Here is a 16,189-nt window from a genome sequence, read left to right as displayed (position 1 = left end):
AGAGAAATATGCAAAAAGCAAAAATATTTTGAACTGAGCTAGGTCTAACATTTACTTGTTCTATTATACCTAGGTACTGTAGCGCACATAGTTGAATATAAAAGAGTTCCCAAAACAGTGGACACTACTCACTAATATGCACTATTTATACTACAGCATTGCAATTTTTTTAATCAAATAACTCAACAAATACAACATGGCTCAGAATTATAGGAACTTCTCCAAAGTTCCTTAGGAGCTGCAATCTCAAAGTACCATGTGACTGAGTTAAAGAACAACTCACATGTTTCAGTCTGAGTGCATTACTCATCATTATCTATGTTTTTAAACGGATGTCCTGAAATTTAAAATTATATTTCTACTCTATCCAGTTAAATTTATTTTACAAGAAAGCACTAGTGCTCTTAGAAACTCATTTCCAGAGTGATCACTGCAGCAAATGTCAAAACTGATTTTTTATTACATCATCTGATGAACTAAGCAATGACTGAACCACAATATGAATGGTGAATCCTCATGCCATCTCTCTAGTAACTGCAGTGAAAAATCCAAAGCATATTGTTAGATTTAAATAGTTCAGGAGATAATTATTGAAATACAGTAGAAACCTGCTCATTTGTACTAATGACTGGGAGGCCTCCATTGCATGTTACTTATTAATTCAGTTCAGTAAGTGAGCAAACTATAAAAAGGCAAAGATACTGTATCACAAAATGTTCTTTGTTATTTTGACAAATGTAGTATAGTTTTAATAACTGATGATATTTCATAATATACTGTGGTACATTTATTAATACATTTGTTAGTATAACTTGAAGAAGTCTGGCATTTTCCTAAAGAATCTCCCATGTCATAGGACACATGGTGAAATGATGGTCTTGTGGCTGTATCAAAGACTGGAAGTCAGGAGACTGGGGCCTGGTTTATACCTAAAACTTAAGTCAACCTGGCTACATAACTCTGGGCTGTGAAAAATTTCACACTCTATCCAATGTAGTTAGGTTGACCTAACCCCCGCTACAGATGCCACTAGATCAACATACCACCTCTCAATGAGGTGGATTTACTACAGCACTAGAAAAACCCCTTCTGTTGCTGTAGTAAGTGTCTACACTGTAGCAGCATAGCCGCAGTGGGGCAGCTGTGCCACTGTAGCACTTGTAGTGCAAACATACCCTGGGGTTCTATTCCTTCTGCCACAGTCTTCCTTTGTGACCAAGGGGCTAACACATCCCTTTTTCACAGGGTATTGGAATGCCTAATCCAGGTGTAGTCAATAGCCAGACCACGGGCCAAATCCGGACTTCCAGACACATTTGAACAGACGGCGAAATCTTTTTACTTACTTATACTTACGTCGCCTATTGCTGCCTTTGATCGCCATTACTGACAGCTCGAGCTGTGAAAGGCAGCAACAGGTGATGTAAGCGTGGGGCTGATTGCCAGAGCCCCACTGCCATGGGGCTGACGAAGCTCTGGGCTGTCAGTCCCAGGCAGCAGGGCTCTGGGCTGTCAGTGCCCCACATTGTCAGTTAAATCGGTGGATGTGCTCCTGGTGAGGACACGAGCTGCCGACAAGGGGGTGCATAGTGTGGACATGAAAAACCGCAGTAACTACTGCAGTGGCTGAACGTCGACCTGACTTAGGTCGACTTAATTTTGTAGTGTAGACTTGCCCTTATTATTATCGTTATTGTGGTGTGAAAAATGTTCCTCTGGAGTCTGGATCTTGACTTTACCTTGACCAAGAAATTTGGACCTTCATAAAAAAAATTGACTATTCCTGCCCTAACCCCTCAATGTCTGTCAACCTCCTTGAGATACTTGAGAAGAGGTGCTGTAGAAGCTCAACATATTACTACACATTCAATAAATAGTTAATGTTGTTCACTACAATTTCAAAGATTTAATAACACATCATTTAAAACAACCCAAACTTTCAAAACTATGGAAATCATAAACCACAATTACATAAATAACTCTGGTCCCAACCATAACACCAAATTCATGCACACATACAAATAAAAACAATGCACATTAATACGCATCCTAACAACTCTGCTCATGAAACAAAACAGTTACAAAACCACCAACATATACAACAATCTTCTTATTCATCTACTACACAAGTTCCACTCATAACTGAGAATCAAAAGCTTAGATCCTTAAGTCTTATCCATGCAATGGGTGCACAAAGTTTGGCCTTCCACCCATACAAGGATTCCACGCTTGCCAGGCAGCAGTCCTGGCTTCCCCCATGTTGCTCTGCAACTTATAAATATATATTTTTAAAATGTAGAAGTTACACATTTTAAAAAAAATTAATGTTACAATGTAAATGTTCAAAATTAACATTTACAAATGTAAAAAAGCCCAAGTAAAGCAGGGGAAATTAGGGATCTGAATGATACATCAAGTGGAGGGCAGGGGATGAGCCAAAGAAACATAGCTAAGCTACAAAGAGAAAATGTAGAATTGCATTACGGCTCTTCTGAAACTGACGTGGATATCATTAAATGCTGGCTTACCCTGATGCAGACTGCAGTCAAACTAATGAAAAAGATTCTTAAATAATTATTTTCTGGCAAACATTCTGTGCTTGTGTGTCTGAAAAACTATCTGCATATGTGAAATCTTGGACTTTTGAAAACCTATTGCTGCGAACATGGGCCAAAATAAGTAATAATTCAAATAATTTTAAATTAAGTAGCATGCATAAACATTTTTAATCAAACACTTTTCGAAGTCTTTGGAAAAGATCTTTTCAGACCCTATTTTAAGCATACCCATTACAAAGTAAATAAATAAAAATCTGTTACTCCAATCAAAAGTTAGATAAATGTTGAAAACAGGGTTTAGAAGGAAAGTCTGGACACAGCTTATCTATGGAGTCACAACTATCACCACCATAACGAATCCTCACTGCAGGATTTAGCTACTAAATCTTTACTATGAAGTGGCGAGAGAAACACTTTTGTAGTCATTACAGTGTGGGCAGATTAACAAAGTTCTACTGTATAAAACTACTTCTCAAAAGTCTTACTGCATCTACACAGTATTATGCTTACAACTTTTCATGGATATCCAACTGTTAATACAAGCTCAACAAGACCAAAACGGAGTTCTTGATCTTTATCACCAACCTTTTCCCCTTTTATGGACACCACCACCACCATTACATGGATGTCATCCTTAACTAAGACCCCTTTCCAGACCCATACATAAAGGTCATGTTTTGCCACTTTCTTCTGCGCAATCTCAACAAGATCCAGCCTTTCCTCTCCTTCCACATAGCTAAAACTCTTTTCCAGGCCTTCATCATTTTGTTTCTCAGCTATCACAACCTCCTCCTCCTCCTCCTCCTCTCTTGCCTTGACAAATACAATCTTGCCACCTCTTAAATCCATACCAAAGGCCACTGCAAAAATCATCTTCCTGACTCACTGCTTTGAACACATCATCCTTCTCTTTCCATCCTTCCATGGGCATCCTCTTTTCCACCACATCAAGCACAAACTACTTGCCTTCACTTTAAGGCCCTTCATGGATATTCTGACTCTACCTATCATCTACCTAAATCCTGCCATTACTCCTGCAATAGTACCTTTAATTGTCCGTTTGTCAAATTTTCAGACAAATACCATCATATTCTATCCGATGTCACCCCATATGCATGGAAGAAGATCTCTGTAAAAATACTTGAGGTCACTACATTACTCCCTTTAAATCTCTCTTTAAAATCCACTTTATACCTTGATGTCTACAAAACACTTGACAATGGCTAGGCACCACTGCTTATTCCGCTGTTCATAACTGCCTCATTGTTCTCATATGCTCTCATCACCCCAATCTCCTTGTCCTATCTACCTGCTGTCTTGTCTTAAATTTAGATTGTAAAGTCATTTGGGTGAGTACCATCTTTGTGTTATATGTCTAGACAGTGTCTAACACAATGGGGTCATGGCCCCTAGGTGCAACCATAATTATAGCAGAGCAAGAGCTCTATAGTTACCGTTAAGAACAGCTTTCTGTTTAAATCTCAACTCTTCTAAGTCCTCTAAAATCTGTACAGTGAATCAGATTGCCCTGAAATTTGGTGTACCTCACAAAAGAATAAGGTTTTGTTAGTGATCCAAATGGTGAGGTCCAGGATGTAATCATGTTGCCAGCAAGCAGAGTGGAAAGGTGATTGCTATTTGGATCAAAGTCCAGTTGCAGACCTTCCCCAGACATCCTGTCTGAAAGGTCTTTACTATCAGCTTCATAACCCCATATAATGTGGTGCTGTTAAAATCACCAATGTATAGGGCTGGGATTAATGCTCTTGGCTTCAGTCATTTTGAATTAGGGGCTTTATAGACGTTGTGCAGCTCCCCTATCCTGGTGGCAGTTGTGTAGGTGGCTTCTTCTTCAGTTGGGGGAAAACATCAAAATCCATGATGGTGTTCTTCACGTATATGGCCAGGCCATATTTCAGATAGTGGTGGCTAGTCGTGAGGTTGTAACCATGGATACAGTAGCAGCTGGCCTGCTGATCATTAGAGACATGGGTTTCTTGGAGTGTCAAGACACCAGTGTTATGCCAGATGCTCACACTTCGTCCGGGAAAGTTCCTCAGTGTTAAGTTGGAGTTATCCTTGTTATCCAGTGTTATCCTTGTTCCAGAACCTACCTGGTGTGTTACTTGGTCCTGAAGAGGACTATTATGGTGGCTTGAGTTGTTGCTCTGAAGACCGGGAGGTCGTTAATCGATGTTCGGTCACAAGGTCACAGATTTGTATATGCAGATGACCTTGCCCTGGCAATGCAAACAGCCACCTTCAGCGACATCAAGTCCACCTTGAACAGGACCTAAGCACCATGGAGGAATATTTATGGAAATGGAGGCTCAAGCCAAATCCCCACAAAACAACAGTCACTGCATTCCATCTTGATAACAGAAACGCTAAGTGCGCCCTGAAAGTGACCTTCTGTGGCAACACTGTGTGAAATGACCTTACTCCAACCTATCTCAGAGTGAAGCTGGATCACACGCAAACCTTCCATGACAATCTGAAGAAGGCAGCTGCCAAGATAAAGACAATGGTCAACCTGGTCCAGAAACTGGCAAGCACAAGCTGGGAATCATCAGCGTTACAGATGTCAGTGATGGCCCTTGTGTACTCTGTTGCTGAGTACTGTGCCGGCCCGGTGTAGGCCAGAAGTAGCCATACTCGACTTGGTGTTCAACTAAACACTGCAATGCAGTGCATCACTGGAACCCTCAAGTTGACCCCAACACTTTGGCTGCCAGCGCTGTCGCACATTGCTCCCCCATCCATTCGCCGCAATGCCACAATCCTTTGGGAATTCCAGAGATTCATGGAAAATGAACATCTTCCCATCCACCAGGACCATAACAACGTCCCTCACCACTGCTTGAAGTCATGTAAGCCGTTTTGGACCTACACATTTAACTTTCAACAATGCAACTTCAATCCTGATGAAGCTTGGTAAGCAGAATGGAGTTCACAAGAAGTCACAAATAAACACTTTGTGAAAGAACCAATGCAGAAGATCCCTGGCTTCGATCTCCCACAAAGCTCATGGGCAACCCTAAACCATATCAATGCAAATCATGGCAGATGCGGATGCTTGCTGCACAAATAGAAAATTAAAGACTCTCCAGTGTTCAACTGTAGTCACCCAGAACAGACCATAGAACATATAAACACTCAATGCCCAATTCACAAATACAAAGAAGGCACCACAGCAATACACTCTGCTACTCCAGACGCAATTATCTGGCTTAACCATCTAAATATAAAATTATAGTTGTTGCTCTACATTTACTTCAGCCATATAAGAAGTAGTGATCCAAATTTGACCAGAGGGTCCCAAGATACAGCCCCCAAGGGGAAAAAAGACTTTCCTTAAAGTTGATAGATTCTTTCAACCTTTTTTTTTTTTTTTTTGGCTCACAAACAGAGATCATATCAGGGCTCAGAATCAGATCATTTCACCAGGACCTAAATCACTCGAGAGTTGGTTCAGCCCTTTGGGTGAAATCAAATTAAAACATTATTTCAAAAATATTTTGCTTCTCTAATTCTGGGAACGAATTGATTATACTGAGCATATGCAGGCAGAGGAGTTAACAGGACTGTTCGACTTCAAATTTTCACACTAATAGCTCAAGAGGATAAGCAGTAGTCCTTCAAACCTGACGGAGCCAGTGTCAGTTTGAGTCCAACCATGGGCAGGAACTTGGAGAAGGTTGGAGGGCATATTTGCTAAAATCTGTCCCTGAGGCCTGCACTGATGGGAGGGGGATAAATGGGGATGGGTGTAGGGAAGGTGAGAAGGGCTGGGGAGCTGAAGTGAGAGAAGGGGGCAGGGCACATGGGGATGAGTGGCAGGGGGCTGTGGGAGAATAGGGGCAGGGTCACCTTTTGTGGCAGAATCTGGGGTAGTCTCTCCCTACTGCCCTCATGTGATGTAAGTGGGAATCTGGGGAAGCCATCCCCACCCCATGGGACACTTAGAACAGGCATGCTCAGACCATGCACTAAGAACACACTAAGACTATGGCTACACTACAGAGCTTACAACTCTCCTGTCGGCTTAAGTTACTCAAGCCCCCGCGAGCACCAGTAGTTATGTTGGCGGGAAAAGCTCTCCCACCAACATAGCGCTGTTCACACTGGCGCTTGAGTCGGTGTAACTTACGTTGCTCGGGGGTGGCTTATTCACACCCCAGAGCGACAATTTATACTGACATAAACTGTAGTGTGTACATGGCCTGAGACTGGTGTTAGAAGCTAAGAATGGATATGCTTGCCACATAGTAGAGGCTGTCCAGCACTGGGGAGGGAGAAAGGAAACATTTGGCACAAAATCTCTCTGTGTCAAATTGTTGGATTGGGGAGTTATTTTGTTGTTGTGTGTTCGTGGGTTGTTTTTTTTTAAATGTAATCTGCACACAAATTATTTTTGAAAATTAAATAAATTACACTTCTGAATGCTCACTGGGAGGGGAAGGGTGAGTAGGGTATGCGAGCAAGGGGTAACGGGGAAGAGAGGGTTGGGTCTGAGGTGAGGGATGGGGGTATTATGGGGAGGGGGATAAATGGGAATAGGTGGCAGGAGAGGAAAGAGGGATTGAGGGGGCTCAGGTAAAATGGAGAGGTAGGGATTAGGGTGAAAAGGAGAAAACAAGGGGAGGAGGACATGAGTGGTAGCAGAGAAAGTGGGGTGTTATGGGGGAGGAGGGCATGTCAGCTCTGAATTCTCCCCTTCCATGTGTCCCGGGATCTCAGGAAGCCCTACCTCTCTGTGGGGGTATGGGCCCCTCTCCCTGCCCACGGTATGTTCTGGGATCTGGGGGACTCTGCTCTTGGGGTGTGTCTCAGCCTCTCTCCCTGCCTCTCCATGTGGGCTGAGATCTGGGGTGGGGGAATGAAGGTAAAGTAAATTTATACATCTGAAATCCAGAAAACGAATAGCTGGGATCTGGGGTGGAGGGGCTGGTCAGAGTGTATGGGGGAGGGACCCAGTTTGGAGGAGGGGTAGACTGGGTGGACCTGGGGCACAGCTAGGGAAGCCTGGCTGAAGCAGGGTTTGGAGTCCCAGCAAAAGGTGGGTAGTAGGAGTGAGGACCTGCTCAGGTTGCAGGTTGGGCTACATAACCAAAGTAACACCTGGCCCTTCAGTAAGCTGATGCCTGTGATATGCTACTCAGTAGCATAGGGCAGGAGACAAGAGGAGCAACTTCTTACATATCAATAGTTTCTACAATGCCAACTAATGGTTTAGTGGGATGTGGAGGGGAGGGAAGAGGGAGCTGGAAATGCAGGGGTAGGCTACATGTTGCAAGGAACGGTGGGGCAGGGTGTGGGGAAGGAGAGAGACACACACCAGTCTTCTCTCACACACTTAAAGTTATTAACAACCATGTCATAAATCTGTCACAGTTTTCGGACATAGAAATCTCATCCTTGGTCTCTCATCAGCCCTGTTACTAAATGCACATTGCAAACATTTCAAAGCAGGGCCATTATCCCCATTCCACTATAACAAAATGTAGAGGACAGAGGAGGAGTACTGAGTAATCACACAGCAACTGTGTTGCCTAGTGGAAAGACCACTGGACTGGGATTCCTAGCTCTGCCACTGGCCTGCTAGGTGACCTTGGGCAAGTCACCTCATCTTTCTGTGCCTCCATTTTCCATCTGTAAAGTGGGGATAATGATGTAAAGTTTTCTGAGATCTACTCATGACAAGCACTATATAAAAGCTAGGTCTTTAGATTATTACCTAGCCACAGTAGCTTATCAACTGCAAACCCAGGTGATTTAAATGACCACTAACTCCTATCAACATTTATCTTCCTGTTTAAAAAAAGTATGAAGTTAAATGACCAAAAAAAACTTCATTAACACAGAGAAGGTTGTCCAGTTATTGCTTGTGCCCTGAACATCAAGTTCAGCAAAACTCAAACATCTGAAAACCAGGAAATACAGAGGTAAGGTAAACAAACGCCCACACAACCTTAACTCACCCTCTTTGAGCAATGCTCCAATATGCCCATACTCACACTCTGCCTTTTCACTGTAATGAACAAGCATTACCTGCACTTGCCCTACACTCAAACACTGAGCCTACTCACCTGACAGAATACCACACTTATGAAATTAAACACACAGGATACCACTTAAACCTATACTTTCTCGTATCCATCATTAAATCCGCAGACTGCTCTCATGTCCCACCTCACTACTGACACTAGCCATGGCAAGAAGACCCAGTGCCCTGCTACAGATTATAACCTACACAATTCCGTATTGAAATGATGCAGATCGGCTCCTCAAGGTGCACATACATCTCCTTCCTTCGATCACACACATGGGGGGACTTAGACCCGGATCTCTCATATCATAAATGCAACTCTTCCATGCTACTCCAATTTATTCCTCCACCATTCAATACAGCTACACCTAACAACGTGAATGCAGCTGGAATGCATGCAGATAATTTCCAGTGGCAACTGCCAACACCGGGGGGGGGGGGGGGGGGGGGGGAGTCAAGGTTGAATGGGCATTTATCTTAATTCTGTATTCCATGATTTTCAGAAGTTTGAGTTTCACTGAACTTGATGTCCTGGAAAAGGGTACAGGCTGTCACCAGGCAACCTTAACAGTTCATTAATGAAGTTTTTTGCCACTTACACAAATAATAAATAACTATTCACCTAAGATATAGTCCCCAGGAAATATTATTCACATAACTATATATTCAATTCTGCCACATCCTCAGATGACATCATCAGAAAAGCTATTCTGACATACTTCTCTACAGGCAGAAACTCTCAAGGTACTGAAAACTGATGAGTCCGTCCTTCACAGTGTATACCAATTCCTTCTTCATCACCTACAAGCAACTTCCTATGTTTCTTATGCAGAACATGGCACAACGCCTAGGTGCACTATGAGGATTTTTAGCCTTTTTACGACACATCAGGTTGTGCTGCTGCCAGAGGTAGGATGCCAGTTTAGATAGAACTATGTAAATCTCTACTAGTATGGCAATTTCTGTGCTCCCATAAAAATAAATAAAGGGCCTACATTTGTGAAGAGTTGAGGGTTCTGAGCATCTCACGGGAGCAAACCCTATACAGGAAAAAGAAAAACTGTCTTAACTCAATCATCCATTTGAAACCATGGTCAACAAGGAGGTGAAATAATACTAATTGAGTATTTTTCAAATATTGTTCTTTAAAGGCAGCGCCTTTAACTCATAAATCAGTTTACTTTGACTATGCTGTTTTAATGTAGTGCTCTTATTTAGATCATTACTTAGACTGAATATCCAGTGGAACATTTTCCATAATGGGATAAAGTGGTTGAACAATCTGATTGGCTAACAGTGACTTAGACATGTGATTATGGTACAGAACGTGCTCAGACATATGCTCTATTATCTGATTTACAAGAGACATATTAATCCAACTGGAAAGCACGGGAGAGAAGAGGAAGACATAGCTAAGCAATCATACAAAAAATGGAAACTTTATTTTCATTCAATGTTTGTTTTTCATCTGCATAGCTAATTTTAACATTGAAAGATATTAGACTGGTTTAAACATTGAAACAGTATAATTTAAAAGAAACTGCTCTTTCCAGAAGCACTGGTGATTAAAAACAGTCCAGTCTTCATCTGATCAGTGATACACTGGGGCAAAACTATTACCAACACCAAAATCCTATTTTTAGAAATGTTGATTCCTTGTGTTACTGTAACACTTTGGGCCACAGTCACGAAAACTTTCCATACTCACACTGAAGTCCTCTTGCAAGGATCAGTTTGCAGCATCAAGTCACATACTTGTAATATTAAAATATTAAATTATAAAAATAGTAATAGTAAAATTGTGGAGGAAAAAACAAAACTTGAATTGTCTGTTTACTTTTTGTATTTCACTCACACAATTCATGTGAATTACATAAAGCTAATGAAAAACAGTTTCACTTTTGTCTCTAGCTAGTTTCATTTTCTGGCTCTCATGCACTGGTACACATTTTATATATATTTATATTTTTGTAAGATTTAGAAAATGTTTTTTTTAAATAAAAAATAATCTTGATTTCTCCTTAAAACTGACTGGCAGTCTCCCTTTAACACTAGAAATATAATTGAGAAAGAAATTACACTTAGACTTCACTTTTCACGAAGTATACAGATGATCTTAAACTGGCATGGAAGAAATTAGCTTTTCCACAAATTGTGGTATTTTAAAAATGATTTAATTAAATTAGTTCATTTTTTAATATTCTGTAGCTACATAGACATATAGGCATAAGTAGGCAGCATTCAGAGTTTCATCATAAAACTATTTTTGTAAAAGTAACTCAAGTGCTTCATATGTAACTAGATGTTATATGTACAAATAAAACTGGAAGTAGTATTCAAATATAAGGGTAAAGCAGATGAATCAGTACTGAATGCAAGGACTGAAGTCTTTAAATCATGATTTGAGAACATAAGAATGGCCATACTGAGTCAGACCAAAGGTCCATCTAGCCCAATATCCGGTCTTCTAACAGTGGCCAATGCCAGGTGCCCCAGAGGGAATGAACAGAACAGGCAATCAAGTGATCCATTCCCTTGATGACTTCAGTAACTCTGGCAGAGGTTACGGGTCTGTGACAGGAGTCAGTGGGTGGGTGAGGTTCTGTGGCCTGCAATGTGAAGGGGGTCAGACTAGATTATCATGATGGTCCCTTCTGGTCTACAACTGAGCTGCACACAAACAACAATAGCAAGAACAACAAGGAGTCCGGTGGAAGCTTATGCCCAAATAAATCTGTTAGTCTTTAAGGTGCCACCGGACTCCTTGTTGTTTTTGTTGATACAGACTAACACGGCTACGCCTGATACTTAACAATAGCAAGGACTGCTAACCACTTTAAACTTCCACTATGCGAAAAATCCGTGTTATTTTAACAAAACGCAAAGATTTAAGAGAGATGGGGTCATGAATTAAATGCTACTAGAAGACATAGCCACACTAAAACCAGACAGTCAATGTTAGAAAGCCTCTAAAGTAAACTGTGAGCAACAGAAAACAAAACCCCAAAAACGAATCCGACTTTTATCTAAAAAAAATGTATTTACTTATTACAAATAACACAGAAGATCAATACAACTGAATGATCACACAAAAATATTTTCCTCTATGCGTTCAGTTTATTTTATGCACTTAACAGCATTTTGTATATAGTCAGTTTCACAGTTTCCCATATACAGTTAGTTTCCACTGTTGTTTGTGTAAGGTCTTTCATTATAAAGCTACAAAAACTGACTGGGAGATTCAGGGGAAGATTTAGTAAACTAGTTTTAACAAAACATTTTTGTTTTAAATTGACTAGATGTCAAGTTGACCATGACCCTTAAAAAATAAAACACTAAAACCTTAAGCCTGCAACATGGTCCACAGCCTATAGTTCATTACATTTAGAACATAAACATAATTAAAAATAGTAGCAAACAGGTTTATTCTACTTTTATCCTAGGAGGGGCTCTCATTAACAACCAAAACTGAGTGCAGTTGGTACATAAGTAGCACTCTCTGTGACTATGGGAATGAGGCCGTTTGGACTCCTGCTTCACAATAGAGAGACAGAAATTGGTCCAGACAAAGATATTACTTCACCCACCTTGTCTCTCTAGTACACTTCACACACATTAGTATTATGAAAAATATAAGTAAAACATGCCATATTTATTTGCTATAGTTCATCTGTGATGCTCCTAACTGGTGAATCAGTTTTTGGTGCACTATGCATGTAATATATATGTAAATATAAAAACTGTTGTATGTCCATTAACACATTAATTTGTGTGTGTGCTAACAACATTCAACGTCTGAACCACAGTCTCACTAGTTATTAAAGGTAAGTATTTTGTAATATTCCATGAAACTGTGTTATGTACAGCACACTATCCTCATGAAAATGAGCACAAAGTTATGAGGTCCTCATTGACTCATACACTGTCAGAGTATCTGTTAGTGCACACAGCAGAACATGGACGTTAGATATAACGCATTCCTGACCCGCACACAAACGCGCCACAAAAGGGACTTTCCATTTAAAACCAAACATAGTCCACAGTCCACCTGCACCACATATGGACGCAGCAGATCACTCCAACGCGCTCCCTAGGTTTGGCTGAGATCCGCTGTTGATAGTTGACGCAGCTGCAAGGGGCAGGCTGCCTTAGTTTGCTAAAAGTGTACGGTGCACATTCAGTTCCGCCTGAAGCGTGAGAACAGCAGGGACCAGAGAAGGAAGCAAACCGGCGACAGCAAACGACAACCCAAAACACCACAATCTTCCCAACCACCCTCCTGTTGTGCCTGCTACCTTACACCCTCCCCTAGCCGGGCCACCAGACCCCGTTTGAGGCTATTTGACAGCTCCAGGGAGAAAGCAGCTTCCACTTTCAAACACACTCCGGGGCTGGTTTGGCTGCAGGAAATTGCTGTCTAAACTTCTGCGTGTGTGTCTGCGTAGAGAGAGATGTTTTTAGGGTCATCCAGTTTGGGCTAGATCAATCTTTTCTTTAAAATAAAACTCCAAAGGAACAGCCAGAAGACACCAAGGGACAAGCTGAAACAGAGGGCAAGCGAGAGCCCTGGAGGAGGAGAGAGACCCAAGAAGGGCAGAGGAAAGGTGCAAAAGAAAGGGAAAGAGGAGAGGGGTCCAGGGGCAAGGCTGGGAAAAGGGGGAGAGAAAGGGGGGGAGGAGGAAAGGAAGAGAGAACTGAAAAGGAAGGAGAGAAGAAGGAGGCCAAAGGTGAAGAAGGAGAGAGCAGTGGGGGAGGAGGGGAGAGTGCAACGGGCAGAGGAGGAAAAGAAAGAAAGAGGTGAGAAGAGACGGGACCCTCCCAAAATGGCATTGGGCAGAGGGGAGGGGGCGCTGAGGAGCGAGCCTCTGCTGACAGCTCTCCCTGCGCTGCCTGCCCCCTGCCCCGCTGCCTCTCCCACACGCTCCGAACTTACTTCTTTCTGGCTCTCTGGAAAGGGGAAGCGCCATCTTTGCGAGGCCGGCCCCTAGGTCTTTTGTCTGTGGCTGCTGCTGGGGGGGGAGCTCCGGGCTCGGGGGGCTGCTGGGGCGGCGGCGGCGGTTCCGCCACCCCCCCGACTAGACTCTTGTCCTCCGTTGACATCCTAGTCAGCAGGACGAGAGAGACACATGGATGAGGAGGAGGGTGGCGATGAGGATCCCGATGCTCCTCCTGCTCCCGATGCGCCTCTCCGCCTCACCTCCGCCTCCTCCACCTCCGCCTCGCATCGCTGGCCTCAGCCGCCGCCGACCAGCGCAGGTAGCAGGGGGAGCGGCATCGGGAGGGGAGGGGAGGGGGGGAAGGGGCTCACGCACAATAACCGCCCCGCGGAGCGGGCTCGCCAGGGGGCGGGGGGGAGACACTCGGGCACTCCCGCGGCGGGGCGCCCCGCTCAGAGGCCCCGGGAACAAGCGGCTGCTCCGGCTCCTGCGCTGCCCGGCTGCGGCGGCGGCCGCCGCTTCATTGTACGCGGCGCCCTCCCCCTGGCGGCGCCCCCGGGGCGGAGGAGGGGCGGGCGGGCGGGCGGCGGCAGGGGCCGAGGCAGAGAGGAAGTTTTGACAGCTCCAGCTGTTGTGTGTGCCGGGGGCAGAGTCCGGCCGGGCCCCGCTCCCTTCCCGGCCGGGCCGGGAGCAGGAAGTTTACTTGGGGAAAGGAGGACGGAGGGGAAGCCCGGGGCCTGCGGCTGGCGAGGGATCCCGGTGCGGCGGCGGCGGCTGCCCTGGTGTGTAACCCCCGTCAGTGCGACACATAGACACAGAGCCACTCACCCTCCTCCCCCCGCGGGCCCCACACTGCGCCTGCCCGGCCCGCCCGCCCAGCGACCGTCCCACAGCACAGACACCCCTGCGACGCGCTGCCGACGCTGACCTCACGGGCTCGCTGCCTCTGCCGGGCTGGCGGCGGCTGCGGGGAAAGTGCGGAGCCCAGGAGCTGGGACGGGGCTCCGAACACGGAGCGGCGGCGGCGGCGCGGAGCGTGTGACACCCAGGGCGCTCATCCCCGCCGAGACTGCGGGCGGCTCCCAGGGAGCCGCACCAGGGGGGAATCGGCGCTGTGTACACACAGGCATGGCTAAGCAAACATGTGCCTGGATCCGGACACGGGGGCACATTCTGCTCTCGTTTGCACCCCTACAAACCAGATTAAATCAACTGGAGTTAATCCACATTTACACCCGAGGAGTGGAGAGCAGAATGTAGCCCAAGGTGCGCGGAGCTGTCATTTCTCCAGACGGACTGCGTGTGTGATGTTTAATACACACATGTGCTCCTTACACATCGGTAGGGGAAATCCAGACACATCAGATAGACGCACTCAGAGTGTCTGTTTCCATACAAAAACCCAATGGCGATTATTCCTAGTGCCCCCAGTGCACCGTGTGGCCCCGGGCATGTATGTGGCAGCTCTTCCCCGTGGAGTTAGGCTGTGTTTGCTCGCACTGCACGGCCCTTCGTGTTCAGGGCACCGTGGGCCAAAGCGTCTCTTTAGCATGTGCTCAGGCAGCAGTGCCGTAGGAGTGCCTGGGAGCTTAGCTGATATCACAGGAGCGAGCAGGGTTTGGCCCTCTGAGAAAGAGACAAAATCTGGGCAGCGTGGAAGGTTTCCAGCAACTCTGGCTGGAACAGCTGCCGCTGCTTTAGGGAGGCGGAGGGGGGTTGTGTTTGCGCTAATCTCACTCCTTGCTCCCCCCCGGGGCAGGGTCTAGCTGGCGGCCTGCCCGCCCGGATTCACTGGGGCTCAGCGCGGGGGTTAAGAATAAGACTCGTTATTACACGGGATTTAATGCGTCCCGCAGCCCGCTAGAGTCTGGCTCCGAGGAGATGCGCGGCGTGATGCCCTAACGTCCGGGAACAGGGCGAGGAAGTCGCCCTGGGGAGATGCCGTATTGGCGTTGGGGCTTGGTACCTGAGCAGGACGGGCCGGCTAGCTGCCTTATTTACCCCAGCGGCTGAGCGCACATCTGGACTTTCATCCCGGATCCGCCCCAAACGCGCAGCCTGGCTCGGGGAAGGAGCTGAGCTAGGGAGACTGGGAGGAGGCCAAAGGCGCCTGCTTTGCTCTTGCCTCTGAGCCTCCCCACACCTCCCTCCCCGGAGAGTCAGTTTTGCAGTGTTTAAATCTGCTCCTCTTTGCCAGGAAGGACTTTGCTGAATGTGTTTCTGTTCTGGACATATTGACTGTCTCCCTCACTCAGTCTGACACAGCCCTCTCCCCTGTGCGCTGCTCCTCAGCAATGCTTGCCAGAGTATTTCAGGACCCCAACCCTTCAGCTGTCCACTTGAGGGACGGTCAGTCCCTCTCCTTTCACAATCACATTTACCTTCCTCCCATGCCAGCCTGGTGCTGTTTCACCTGTGTGAAAATCGATTATTCACATCACAAATGCTGACTCATGAAACTGATGTTATGTATGGTAAAGAAAATCCTACAGCGTTTGAGTCATTCATATATACATAGGTGACTCAGACATTTTGTGTGTACTCATTTAAAAACGTTGCTGAGGAGCCCAGAAATTTTGGTGCTCAAGGCCGCATAAGATCCCAAATAAATAATGTCAAATAAAACTTGTAAAGTCTTTCTTTAT

At 45.2% G+C, this 16,189-nt stretch overlaps 1 protein-coding gene across 1 annotated transcript in view; it reads right to left on the bottom strand.

The window, feature by feature from the left end:
• KMT2C (lysine methyltransferase 2C) overlaps positions 1–13,599 on the bottom strand; it is a 323,379-nt gene extending 309,780 nt beyond the window's left edge. Inside the window, exon 1 of the mRNA XM_065399612.1 lies at positions 13,541–13,599. The gene's annotated coding sequence lies outside the window, so the exon portion shown is untranslated. The remainder of the gene's footprint in view (positions 1–13,540) is intronic.
• Positions 13,600–16,189: the final 2,590 nt, after the last annotated feature.

Source organism: Emys orbicularis, chromosome 2 (assembly GCF_028017835.1).
Source record: "Emys orbicularis isolate rEmyOrb1 chromosome 2, rEmyOrb1.hap1, whole genome shotgun sequence".
Lineage (NCBI taxonomy): Eukaryota > Metazoa > Chordata > Testudines > Emydidae > Emys > Emys orbicularis.
Note: the sequence above shows the minus strand (reverse complement) of the source record. Positions and strands in the feature narration are given on the sequence as shown.